The 12,474-nt window shown below is 48.4% G+C and overlaps 1 protein-coding gene across 2 annotated transcripts in view; it reads left to right on the plus strand.

Annotated features, from left to right (window-relative positions):
- The window catches only part of WDPCP (WD repeat containing planar cell polarity effector), a 2,342,145-nt gene that overhangs the window by 141,358 nt on the left and 2,188,313 nt on the right, over positions 1-12,474 (plus strand). For both annotated transcript variants that reach the window (XM_086927625.1, XM_086927624.1), the window contains exon 2: positions 5,711-5,790. The gene's annotated coding sequence lies outside the window, so the exon portion shown is untranslated. The remainder of the gene's footprint in view (positions 1-5,710; positions 5,791-12,474) is intronic.

Consider the following 12,474-nt stretch of genomic DNA (forward strand, 5'->3'; position numbering starts at 1 on the left):
CGGTCCATTTTGCAATGGCACACAATGGAAACAATCTTCCCGCAATCTTCCCACAATGCTTTGTGGAGAAGTGTGGCTCACCGGTTAGAGGAGGCAGACCCAGAAGCAGAGGTTGGCCCGGGACCAGGGTTCAATTCCCGACGCGGTAGGGTTTGGAGCTCAAATGTCCACGGACCTGATAATTCTCGCTTCGGTGCCTACTTGAATCAGGGGTTCACGCTCTGCAACTCTGGGCAATAGCTTGCTCAATCTCCACTACGGCCCCCGCGGCGGGATGCCTGGCTTTCACCTTGGGGGTGCCCAGCTGGGCTATCCCACAGGGAAAAACCAGGACGGGTTCCCAAAGCAAGCGCCGAGATACCCTTTGTGGTGATACGTGCGCTATATAAGAAACTACATTTTATTACCATTTCCAGGCCTGGTACCACCGCCCAGGCCCTTACCTTATGCTGTTGGAGGTACACGACCGGCCGTAAGCACCCTCGCAACCAGAGCCACGCCACACCAGCTAGTCCGGCAGGTTAGGTGAGTAATCTAAGCCTGTGCGGTTCACAGAAGCGGTGGAGTGCAGGCCTGTCCGTGTCCCCTTACTTTGCCACAGGTATCTCCTGTGTAGCTTCCCTTGATGAATGGACTGCTTCAGACTCTTGTCCTGGTTGATGGGACCTTTGGTGTTCACTGTAACAGAATAAACAAAAAATCACATGCAGACCCTTTTCTTCCCTCCCCCCCTCCCCCGGGCAACACCAAGCTCAGGCTTGACACACAAACTGCAATAACTTGCAGGCCTTTCAGATCGAGTGGAGTGCTAATATCATGCAACAGTGTTCAAGAATAGGCTTTATACAGCCCTACAATTGGTGACCACACCTTATTTACACCGTGCGATGTAAGCACCCACCTCTCTAGCACGATGCCAAGCGGGACACTGAATTGTGCTCCTAGCGCGTGATGCTCAACCAAATAGCGTTCAAAAACAGACGGTGCGCTGCTTTACCACTGTGCGAGCGCTCTGTGAGCGCTCTAACAAAACAGACCTGCCCGGTATGAATGCACTTTCCCCTACTGTGGGTCAAACAAACAGGTGGTGCGCTGCTTTAACGCCGTGCGAGCACTTCGTGAGCGCTCTAACAAAACAGACCTGCCCGGTATGGATGCACTTTCCTCCACTGTGGATCAAACACAATGCCCTAGGATCCCTAGGAAGCGGTTCACAAAGGCTCGAGGACAACCTGTCCCTCTTATTGCCATGAAAAGAGAGGAGGAAAGTTGCAATGTTTTACCGCGTCTGAACAGTAGCAGTTTCATAGTGTTGCCTTTAAATCTTTAAATTGGAATTCAATATTGTGCCTGAGCAAACGCACTATATGTAAACTGTTCACACTTAATTAACATTGTTGTCAATTACCAGAATAACCTCTATGGCATTCAGCTTATTTTTCCATTACATAATAATTGAAATTTTTTCTCCTTTGGTTTTTTGATTCTTTCCATAATATCAGATTTTAATCTTTTATGTTTTTTATGCGGTTTCCTTTATTGTGGCATGGCCTGCACTTGTACAGTTTCCTGCTTGCTATCTGCCTCGTTTCGTCCATGTCATACCTAAAACGTCAGTTGGTAGTTTCTTGAATCTGCTTCGTGCTTTTGAAAAGTTTGAGGGGCTGAAGGATTTGGTGACTGGTGGTGATCTTCAATTTGCTGTGGCATTTCAGTTTGAAATGTAATATGGTTCTATTTCTGTAGCTTGCCCTGACAAACGGCTCATCCAGCTAGCATGCTTGGAGTGAGCGTCAAAATAATTCAGTTTGAGTGGCTTCCTACAGTTGGGTACCTGTAAAGCTAGCCAAATCCTTTGTGCACTACTACTGGCAGGCAAACCAAACTCATCTTTCCCTAATCCTCTTGCCCACTCGCAATTTCAGGAGGTAATGCAGTGAGTAACTTAAATGGTGCGGCACCAATGTTCATTTTTTGTGCCACCATTGAGGGATCTTGGAATGTTGGTAGTTGCTGAGGTCGTGGAATGTAGGATGGCTCAAATAGAGTATATTTTATGTGCCACGCAAACCTATAAACCATGTACATTGTATCCTCTTGTTTTGTTTAAATCATGTGTATCGAACCCAACATATGTCCAGAAGAGGTTGATCAATGACCGAGTTTCCCAATAATAGTGTAAGAGGAAATCATGTTCAGATAATCTAAATAGTTTGCTTGCATATCGAGTGGTTATCCTGAAAATTAAACATTGATCCTACCTTTTGCAACTATGTTGAATATGGATACCCCTGTTTTTGTGTAGAAACGAGAACAGACTAAGCCAAAGATGTAAAAAGTTCTTTGATAAATGAGACAGACTGTGTTGGTGTTGCAGTGGGACTTTACCCCTCCCAGTTATTTGCCCAATCTTTAAGTGATGCCAGAAGGGAACCACTGGAAAGGAGGAGTAACCTTTTCACTGAAGTCTTGTCTATGTAAGTGACCACTGTACTTGCACACACAAATACACATATGTAGACTAACGTACAGTATTGGATTTGAAATGTTGATCACTTACCACTCCCCGCGTTTAAATGTAGTGAATGAGTTGGTGTCAAAATGTGAATGAGTTGGTTTGAAAATGTTAATGGCCATATGAAGTAGTGTCTTGGCAGTAGAAGTTGACAGGACGAATTCGGAAATGTTTGCCTCATTGTGCTGTTCCCTTGAATCGTCGTCTTTCAAACCGTGGCATCAATTGAGAATCATGGAATGCGATTTAGTTGGCCTACAAAAATAATTCTTTGCTTTAACATTGTTGCTGTTAATCTTTGGAGCTAGATCTGAACAGTGCCATAAAGTACAGAACTGCGCAGTGTTAATAATTCTAGATATGTGAAGTGAAAATTCCCGGGTGTCTTGTGAGGATGTTTTCTTTTACGGATTGTTTCCTGGCTTACTACTACAGCATTTATTTTGTGCAACCTCTACACTGGGTGTTTGTCAGACAGTACAAAGGTCGCTTTGTCCCTTTAGCAGTTCTTACTGTACAGAACAAGCCCACAAGCAAAAGAGACGCCGTGCAGTGCGGTGCCCGTGCACATCGGCTGTCCGGGCGCTAGCTGGAAGAGGTGCCATGAGCGTGCACATCGGCTATCTGAAAGAGACGCCGTGAGCGTGCACATGGGCTGCCCGGGCGCCGTGAGCGTGCACATCCCTGTCCCCCTTCAGCCATCAAACCGACTACTATAGGTCTCGCGAAGGCGAGCAGCGCATGCGCTGCGTCGCTAGACAAGACCTAAAAACGAATCCTGCTGATCCTTTTATTCTATTGGAACACCATATGAACGCAGATGCCAATAGATGCAAAACCAGCTTCGTCCAGTTGCAACACCCACCTCAGCATATACAGTGAAGAAACATGCTTGGCTAAACATAAATAATAAAGCTATGGTCCGGACTTCTTCTTCCTCTTTCTCTCCTAACTCCACTTCTTTCTTCTCTTTTTCCTCCTTCTCCTCTTCTCACACTCACTCTCCATCAGTTTTTGGCTATCATTTTGCATTTCCCTTTTTCATTGTTTATCTCTGTATCTTCTTTTTTCTGTCAGTCTTCCTCTGTCTTATCACCTTGGAATTGCTTCTCCTATGTTTCTATCCCGCCCCCCCCCCCCTCAACCCACCTATATCTTTCTATCTTCCCTCACTTTCTCCCATAGGTCTGCCTCTCTCTGCTTGTCTCTCTACATTTTTATCTGTTCCGATCTGTCTCTGTCACACTTGTCCTTTATGCATTCATTCAAGTTACTTACTCTGTGTTCCTCTCTTTCTTTCTTTCTTGCTTATTCCATCATATTATTTGTTTCTCTTTCTGCTTGTTACTCTGTATATCTGTAAGAAATATGAGCAGCTGTTCCACCTCTGTCACTTTCCTTTGTCCTTATAGTTCTCTTGCATTTCGCCCACCTTATTTTTCTCTAGGTCCTGTCTGAAGGGAATACATATGTTATACTGTTAGAGCAGGCCCATGCAGTTTGTTTCTCCCTAGTATCACATTTGCACCATCCTCCATAATGCATTCTGGATGGAGGGCAACACCTGCCCTTCCCAGCAGCTATCTGTGGAGCAGTGATAAACCTCAAACTGGTTGGAAATGGGCTGTAGTCACACTTCCAAGCAATGGGAAACTGGAACGTCACTCCAGCTTGGGGAAATATCCCAACATCGCAGACTTTTGTGGTCTCTGTTACAATCATTTCTGAAAATACAGCTGGGTGCTGCTGTTTCCTCCAGGCCAAAACTAATCCTGAAGGCCTACTGAAGTCCTGTTGTCCTACCTACTGCTTATCCCGAATACATAGAAGCATCTAGACACTTCATGGAGTCCAGAGAAGCAAAAACGAAGACCCTAGAATTCCACTCAACGCCACACCAGAGTAGGGCTGCCCAAGAATCAATTTACAAAAACAGCTGATGAACAGAATGCAGAACAATGTCATATATTCACCCCAGTGCAGAGATTTGGGCCTAAATCCATTGTTTTTTTGCTCACCACGTCACCCCAGTTCAGACATGGCCATATGCAAATCAGTCTTGACCCTGTGCTTCATGGGAACAGTCCAGCCCGAACTACCAAGCCATGTCTTCCCTGGACCGGAATCAAGCATCCTAGGACCGATTTCGGGCTTTCAGCCCTCTTCAGCCAGTATAGCTTAATTCCAGTGGAATGGAGACTCACGTCTGAGCATACCCGCCCCACTCTGGGTGACAAATGCAAAAACAACAGTTGATGAACACAATGCAGAACAATGTCATACATTCACCCCAGTACAGAAATCTGGGCCTAAATCCATCGTTTTTTTGCTCACCACGCAACCCCAGTTCAGACATGGCCATATGCAAATCAGTCTTGACCCTGTGCCTCGTGGGAACAGTCCAGCCCGAACTGCCAAGCCATGTCTTCCCTGGACCAGAATCAAGCATCCTAGGACCGGTGTCAGGCTTTCAGCCAGGATAGCTTGATTTCAGTGGCATGGAGAGCACTGGACTCACGTCTAAGCATACCCGTCCCACTCGGGGTGACAAATTTACATCATTTACCCTCACTTACTCGACCCACAGAAGTATGAGCACAGGCCGTTCACCTACCCGAGTGGCCTGGGTGCTGAAAGAAGAATCACTAAACTAGACTTGTGCGTACCCTGAAACTTCATTGTAGTGCAGAGATCCAGCGTTTGGATAGCGTGGTGCTGGCTGGGTCTAGATGGCATGAAAGTGGCCTGTATGGTGTGAGTGTGTGTCCGTGTGAGCTCACACGCTCCTTAACCCCTGTGGGACAGACTGTGGTCTGCTCCCTTCTGTGTCTTAATCTGCCCCACTTGATTGTACAGTGACACTTAGTAGCTTTTTTCTAGGGGTTCTATTCCAGGAGATAATTATACTTTCTAGAACCCTTAACTCTTGACTGTGACCTCTTCAGACTGTTGATTCCAGGATCTCTTTATCACCTCAGAGCAGGCTGCACATTTTATTATTTGGGTTTTTGCAACTGCAAACAGTATTTAGACAATTTGCAGTGTTCTGGTGAGAGGATTCCAATCCTCTCTGTTCTGTGAACAGCGCAGCATTTGTGGTCAGTTATTGATCTCAAACAGTATAAACTGTGTGTAAATTAAAAGGCCCTATCATAGAGTATTTTTTTTTTTATTCAAACTTTTTTTGTTTTGCAGTCAAGGAATAAGTCAAAAGGATACAGAATAAGGGTGCAAGGCGCTGCACACTACAAGATAAGCGAAAACATAGCGAAAAAGTAAGTACCTACATTTTGGGTCAGTTGGGAAGATTGCTGATCAAACAATTAAAAAAACCATTGCATAAGTTATTTGGACAAAGTAGCCCTGCCATAGAGGCCTGATGATCTGGAGAGTATGCATACATTCGTAGAGTTTGAATCAAGTTGAAACAGGCCTAATGACAAGTCAGCATTGTACTACGTTGAGGCTTTTGTACTTGCAAGCATGTTATTGAAGTAGTAATTGTAAAGTAGATTGTAAATTATAACTCGTAAAGTAGTTGTAATTGTAAAGAGAGATGGTTAGGTGTGCAAGAGTGTGAAAAGAAGAAATATGAGAGAGGGGTAGAGTGTGGGGGGAAGGCAGCAGGCATCCCTTGAGCTGTCCTTACCACTGTGTGTGGTACAGAAGAAGTAGGTCTGCCCGGCACAGCATTGGTGTACGAGATGTTTTTATTTATTGGGGGGGAAGGGGGGGGGGGGTCAACGTACTAGAGAAAAAGATCAAGCGAGGTCCAGAGGGGCTGACAATATCATATCATTGTGTTATTTTGATGGTTTCGATTTGTTGATTTTAATTTTTTGAGTACTATTTTTTTTCTTTACCTATATGTATGTATTTTGAGCTATTATTAAAATGTGGTTCTTTTATGTAATATACCAGCTCTTGCTGGATATTCTCCTCTTTCACGCATCTGTGATACTCCACATCCTGTGCAGGGAGTCTGCAGCATTCAAACGACACCTAGGGCAACATGAGGACTCCACAATAAAATATTTATTTATCTGTCCTGGACTTAGGTACGCCTGATGTATGATGTAGAAATGGATAAGTTGGCATCTAGCATTCCGCGTTCCCTTCCACGCCCTCTCCACCAATTTATACAAAGTTAGTCAGGTATACCTTTGCCCAGATCCTCCTCCCATTTTTCTCGCAGCCGAGTTAGTTGCTGAAGCCCCTCCCCCACCATTCACCGATAGAGGCATGTTACTGCCTTGATCGTCCCTGCAGCCATTACTATATATTGGCACGTCAGGGATGTCTGCGGTTCTAGCAGCCCTTCCCCCCAATGTTGATGAATTGCTGCCACCAAAGCGACATGCAGCAAAGAAATCGCCCCTGGGCAATCCGTATCTGTCCTGCTGTGTCTGATAAGGCAAGAGAGCTCCCTCCTCGTACAGGTCCCCAATTATCTGCAACCCCAGTTCTTCCCACTCTACTAATGCCTACCAGTCCCCTCCATGCCAAAGGGCCGTACACATTCCAAGAGGTATCTCCGGTGCGTACGGGTGAGTCTCGCCTACCCTACGTCTACTTCTATTCCAGCTTGCCCTTAGCGCTTTCTCTTCATAAGTCAACGAGTCAACCCGCAACCGCTGGCCCAAAACCACATGCCGTGGAACCCAGCGATCCAGCGATCCTCTTGACCATCCGGTCCCCTGAACTCTTGAGCAACCACCTACGTTAGCCACTGTAGTTGGGGCGCCAAATAATACAGTTCGAAGTCTGGGACCGCCCATCCCCCCTCCGCTCTAGGTCTCATCATCATGGCTAGGGCCACTCGCCTCTTGCCGCTCCCCCATAAAAATCCTCCTACCATAGTTCTGTGCGTCCTAAATACCAGGCCCGTAATCCAGATCGGCAGCGTCCTGAAATAATATAGTAGCCTAGGGAGCGCCACTATTTCAGAAGCGCTACTCTTCCTGCCATTGAGAGCGGCAGAGTACTCCAGACCGTCATGCTTCCCCTGACTCCCCGCACTGCTCTGTTCACATTGCCCTCCAGAAGATCTGCTTGCTCATGATAAATGTTAGTTCACAGATACGGCAGGGCTCCCATCTTATTCCATGCAATCTCTTGGGGATTCCCATTGCCCAACGCACCAGGAATAGGCTAGTCTTCTTCCAGTTCACGCACAGCCCCAACGCTGCACCAAACGCCCGCAGCAGCGCTGTTGCTCCCGTTATGTCCCTGCCAGGGCCCGCTAGAAAGATCAGCAGGTCGTCCGCGTAGAGCGATATATAATGTATATCTCCACGCATCTCCAGCCCAGTATAATGCTTCCCTGATCTAGCTAGCACTGCCAGGGGCTCAATCGCCACAGCAAACAACAGTGGAGATTGCGGGCAACCCTGCAGCGTTCCTCGTCCTACTGTGCAGGAAGCTGATACCGCCCCCCCCCCGTCCGCCACCGAGCCGTCGCTGATGTATGCAGTATTTGGGTCCATCTCACAAATTCCTCCCCCAACCCCATCTTGCGCATAACCTGAAAGAGAAATGGCCATTCCAGGCTATCGAATGCCCTCTCTATGTCCACCGATAGAATCAAAGTAGACGGTAACAGGTCTCGGCAGTTCTCTAGAATTCGCAGTAGCCTTCTCACATTAATTGCCGTATTACGCTTAGGAATAAATCCGGATTGATCTTGGTGTATCAGTTGCGACATATATGCGAGTAGGCGCGACCCTAATATCCTGCTTAAGATTTTGTAGTCAGTTGTCAACATTGACAGCAAGCGATATGCCTTCATATCTGTAGCTTCTCTTTCAGGTTTCAGGAGAGGGATAATAATAGCCTCCCTGGTGGTCTTAGGTAACCTCCCTGCCTCGTATGCCTCCAGATAAATCAATTGCAACCGCAGAGCCAAGCAATCTGCATATTTAGAGTAAAACTCTATGGGGAGGCTGTCCACCCCAGGAGTTTTGTTACGAGCCATATGTTTAATCGCACTCCTAATCTCTCCTATCATAATCTCACTGCCCAGCAGATCCCCCTGCTCCTTGTTCAAGCTCGGTAGAGCCACCTCCTCCAAATATTCTCTTATAGCATCTGGGCCCTGAGTCAGCTGGCTACTGTAAAGCCCAGCGTAATAATACTCCAGGAACAAGCCGTTTATCCCGAATGCTTGTGCACCACCTCCCCTGATGGGGCTACCAGACCCAATATCGGCATTCCCCGGGGGTCGGATTGGCCAACCACGCCAGCAGTGCACTCGATTTGTGCCCGTCAGCATGCATCCTTGCTCTATAATTTTTATAATCAAAGGAGCGCAGTCTCTCCCCATGAACCGCTACTGCATCTCTAGCTTCCCAGATCTCAGCTTGCGCCCCTGGATTCCCAGGTCGGGCCTTCTCCGCATACCGAAACAGGCCTTCCGCCTGCTCTAAGTCAGTCAAAATCGTTTTCCGTACTCCCGCCACCTTACTAATATAGATCCTCCTGGTTACAACCTTAAACGCATCCCACTCAATTGCCAGTGACGTCGCAGTCCCCTCGTTCTCCCCGAAGTATTGTTCAGTACCCGTCTTCAGCTCCTCCCCAAAGACCGGATCTTCCAATGCTTCCGGTCTGAGCTGTCAGGTCAGTATGAACGCCCTCTCCTGACTCCACCTTATGCGTACTAGCAACGGGTTATGGTCTGACAGCGTTCACGCCAGGTACTCACTACCGGTCACCTTGGAGTGAACAGCAGGGGCGCATAATATTGCATCTAGCCGCACATGCAAGTCGTGAAGGCCGGAGTAATATGAGTAATCCCTCTCTTCTAAATGTTGGGCACGCCACGTGTCAATAAGCCCCCAGTTGGTTTTCCAGGTGCCTCTAGCCTTGGAGATCCTATGCACCGAGGCTCCAGATAGCGGGGGGTGAGATCTACCTCGCTCCACATCTGTTATTGAATTAAAGTCTCCCCCCCAATATTACCGCAGAAGTTAGATATGGCGCTAGGCTCCCTGACAATTTCTCAAAAAAGGAGGGTTGGTCGACATTGGGGGCATAAACACTACATAAAGCACAATCCACTCAATCAAGCTGTCCCATTACCGCCACAAATCTCCCCTCAGGGTCAACCAAGTGATGCAGTGGCTGAAAAGGGACCCCCACTCTAACCCACACCAATGTACCCCTGGCAAACGCAGAATAAGTCTTGTAGAATAATTGCCCCTCCAGCTCTTTTTTAGAGCTGCCCCCTCAGTTAGGATAAGATGCGTTTCCAGAAGGAAAGCTATATGCACCCCCCGCCGTACCAGGTAAGCATGCACCTTGTGCCGCCTCTGCATCGTATGGAGCCCCCGCACATTCCAGGTAATACATTTCAAATGATGTAACGTACCCATCGCACCTACCTCACGTCTAAGAGCACACCGGTGTCATCAACTTCCCAAACCCGCCTCCCCTACTCCCTCCCCCAGAACAGGCGCTACAACATTAGGACCCATCCAAACTATTACTCAAACACACCCACTAAGCTCCTAAGGAGCCAACCCACACAAACTTATGGAAGGTAAGACATAGGCTTCAGAGAATCAGACACCTAGTCGTCCATTGTCCTACGCTTAACCCTCTTATCACTGAACCCGCCCCTTCAGGGGCCGTGTATTTACAAGGGCCCTTCTACACATGTTCCACAGCCCCCCCTACTCCTTATCTCTGAATAGTCAGTTACCATCCAACTAGTTCCGCAGAGAGCCCCCCCTCCCTGCCCCCCGCCCAGTACTCTATTCAGGATCAGCCAATGTCTACATCACCCATCAATGATCTCGTCCGCGGCCCCAACTGTCACATGGGGTAACTTCTGGCTTCCAACATCCGATTGTTCATCTTCCTATTTCAGGGACCCTCCTTCTGCGTCCGACCCCTCTGGGCGAAGCCTTGTCCCTTCGTGCAAGATAGACGTGACAGCCTGCAAAGCGGCCGTGCGCTCCTTCTCTATTTGCAAAAAACACAGTTGATGGACAGAATGCAGAACAATGTCTTACATTCACCCCAGTACAAAGATCTGGGCCTAAACCCATCGTTTTTTTGCACTCCACACCACCCTAGATCAGACAATGGCTATATGCAGATCAGCCTTGACCATGTGCCTCATGGGAACAGTCCAGCCCGAACTACCAAGCCATGTCTTTCCTAGACCAGAATCAAGCATCCAAGGACCGGTTTCTGGCTATCAGCCTTCTTCAGCCTGGATAGCTTGACTCCAGTGATGTGGAGAGCCTGGGACTCACGTCTGAGCATACTCAGCCCACTCGGGGTGAAAATTGGGAACAGTCCAGCCCGAACTACCAAGAACTGGGGTGGCAGAGTGGGCTAAAGAACGGTGATGGATTAAACCCAGATCTTTTGACTGGGTGTGAGTGTTTGATTGATTCAGATGCTCCGTCCATCATCACCCCCTTTTGTACCGCTTTTGGCCGCCATAAGTGTGGCAGGGTATGCTCAGACGTGAGTCCCTTGCTCACTTTGCCACTGGATTCAAGCAAGCCTGGCTGAAGACGGCTGGAATGCCAGAAACCGGTCCTCGGAAGCTTGTTTCCGGTCCAGGGAAGACATGGCTTGGCAGTTCGGGCTGGACTGTTCCCATGAGGCACAGGGTCAGACTGATTTGCATATAGCCATGTCTGAACTGGGGTGGCAGAGTGGGCTAAAGAACGGTGATGGATTAAACCCAGATCTTTTGACTGGGTGTGAGCGTTTGATTGATTCAGATGCGCCATCCATCGCCATCCCCTTTTGTACCGCTTTTGGCCGCTATAAGTGTGGCAGGGTATGCTCAGACGTGAGTCCCTTGCTCACTTTGCCACTGGATTCAAGCAAGCCGGGCTGAAGACGGCTGGAATGCCAGAAACCGCTCCTCGGAAGCTTGTTTCCGGTCCAGGGAAGACATGGCTTGGCAGTTCGGGCTGGACTGTTCCCATGAGGCACAGGGTGAGACTGATTTGCATATAGCCATATCTGAACTGGGGTGGTAGAGTGGGCTAAAGAACGGTGATGGATTAAACCCAGATCTTTTGACTGGGTGTGAGTGTTTGATTGATTCAGATGCTCCGTCCATCACCACCCCCTTTTGTACCCCTTCTCTATTTGCGTCGTCGGCGGTTTCTGGGCCGCTGGTTGGCGACGCCGGTTACGCCTCAGCCTTCGTGGTTGTGGTCTCATCCCATCCATAGTTGCACCACTCCCCGCTTCCCCGATTCATGGTTTATTCATCTCCAACCAGTGCCATGCCTCCTCCAGGCTTTCAATTAATGTTGACTTGTCATCCTTTGTTATTTTTAGTCGTGCTGGAAACATCAGAGAGTATTGAATGCCCTCGTCCCGCAGTGCCCTCTTAACTGCCACAAATGATACCCTGCAGCATTGGACCTCAAGTGTGTAATCCGGAAACAATGTGACCTTGTTGTTGTCCACTGTATATGGGCCCGCCCTCATGGCATGGTTCAACAGAAGATCCCTGTCCTTGTAGTGTAGTAGCCTGGCCACCACTGGCCTCGGTGGCCTCCCAGGGGCACCCTATGGGCTCTCTCTAGGGTGAAAAAGGATGTCAGTCCTGCCGGTGCGACGGTTACCTTCAGCCAGTTTTCCAGCTATTCCACCATGTCGGGTCCTTCCACCCCTTCTAGTAGCCCCACCACTCGGATGTTGTTTCTTTGATTCCTCCCTTCTGCATCCTCCGTACGCCTCTCCAGGGTCCGCAGCCTATGTTGAAAATCGGCCATCTGCACTGCCATCGTCTTCTGAGCCAGTTCCAGCACCTCTATGGTTACTTCCGTCGGCTTCACCCTGTCTGCCAAATTGACGTGGTCCACTCGAAGCAATCCCAGCCCTTTCGTCACATGACCGATGTCCTTTTGCAAGGCTTCCCTAGTGTCTGCAATGGCTTGTAGTATTTGATCGACTTGCTGCTGGAGCATCCCCTCTGGACG

The sequence above is a fragment of the Lissotriton vulgaris genome, chromosome 6 (genome assembly GCF_964263255.1).
Source record: "Lissotriton vulgaris chromosome 6, aLisVul1.2, whole genome shotgun sequence".
Classification (NCBI taxonomy): Eukaryota; Metazoa; Chordata; class Amphibia; order Caudata; family Salamandridae; genus Lissotriton; species Lissotriton vulgaris.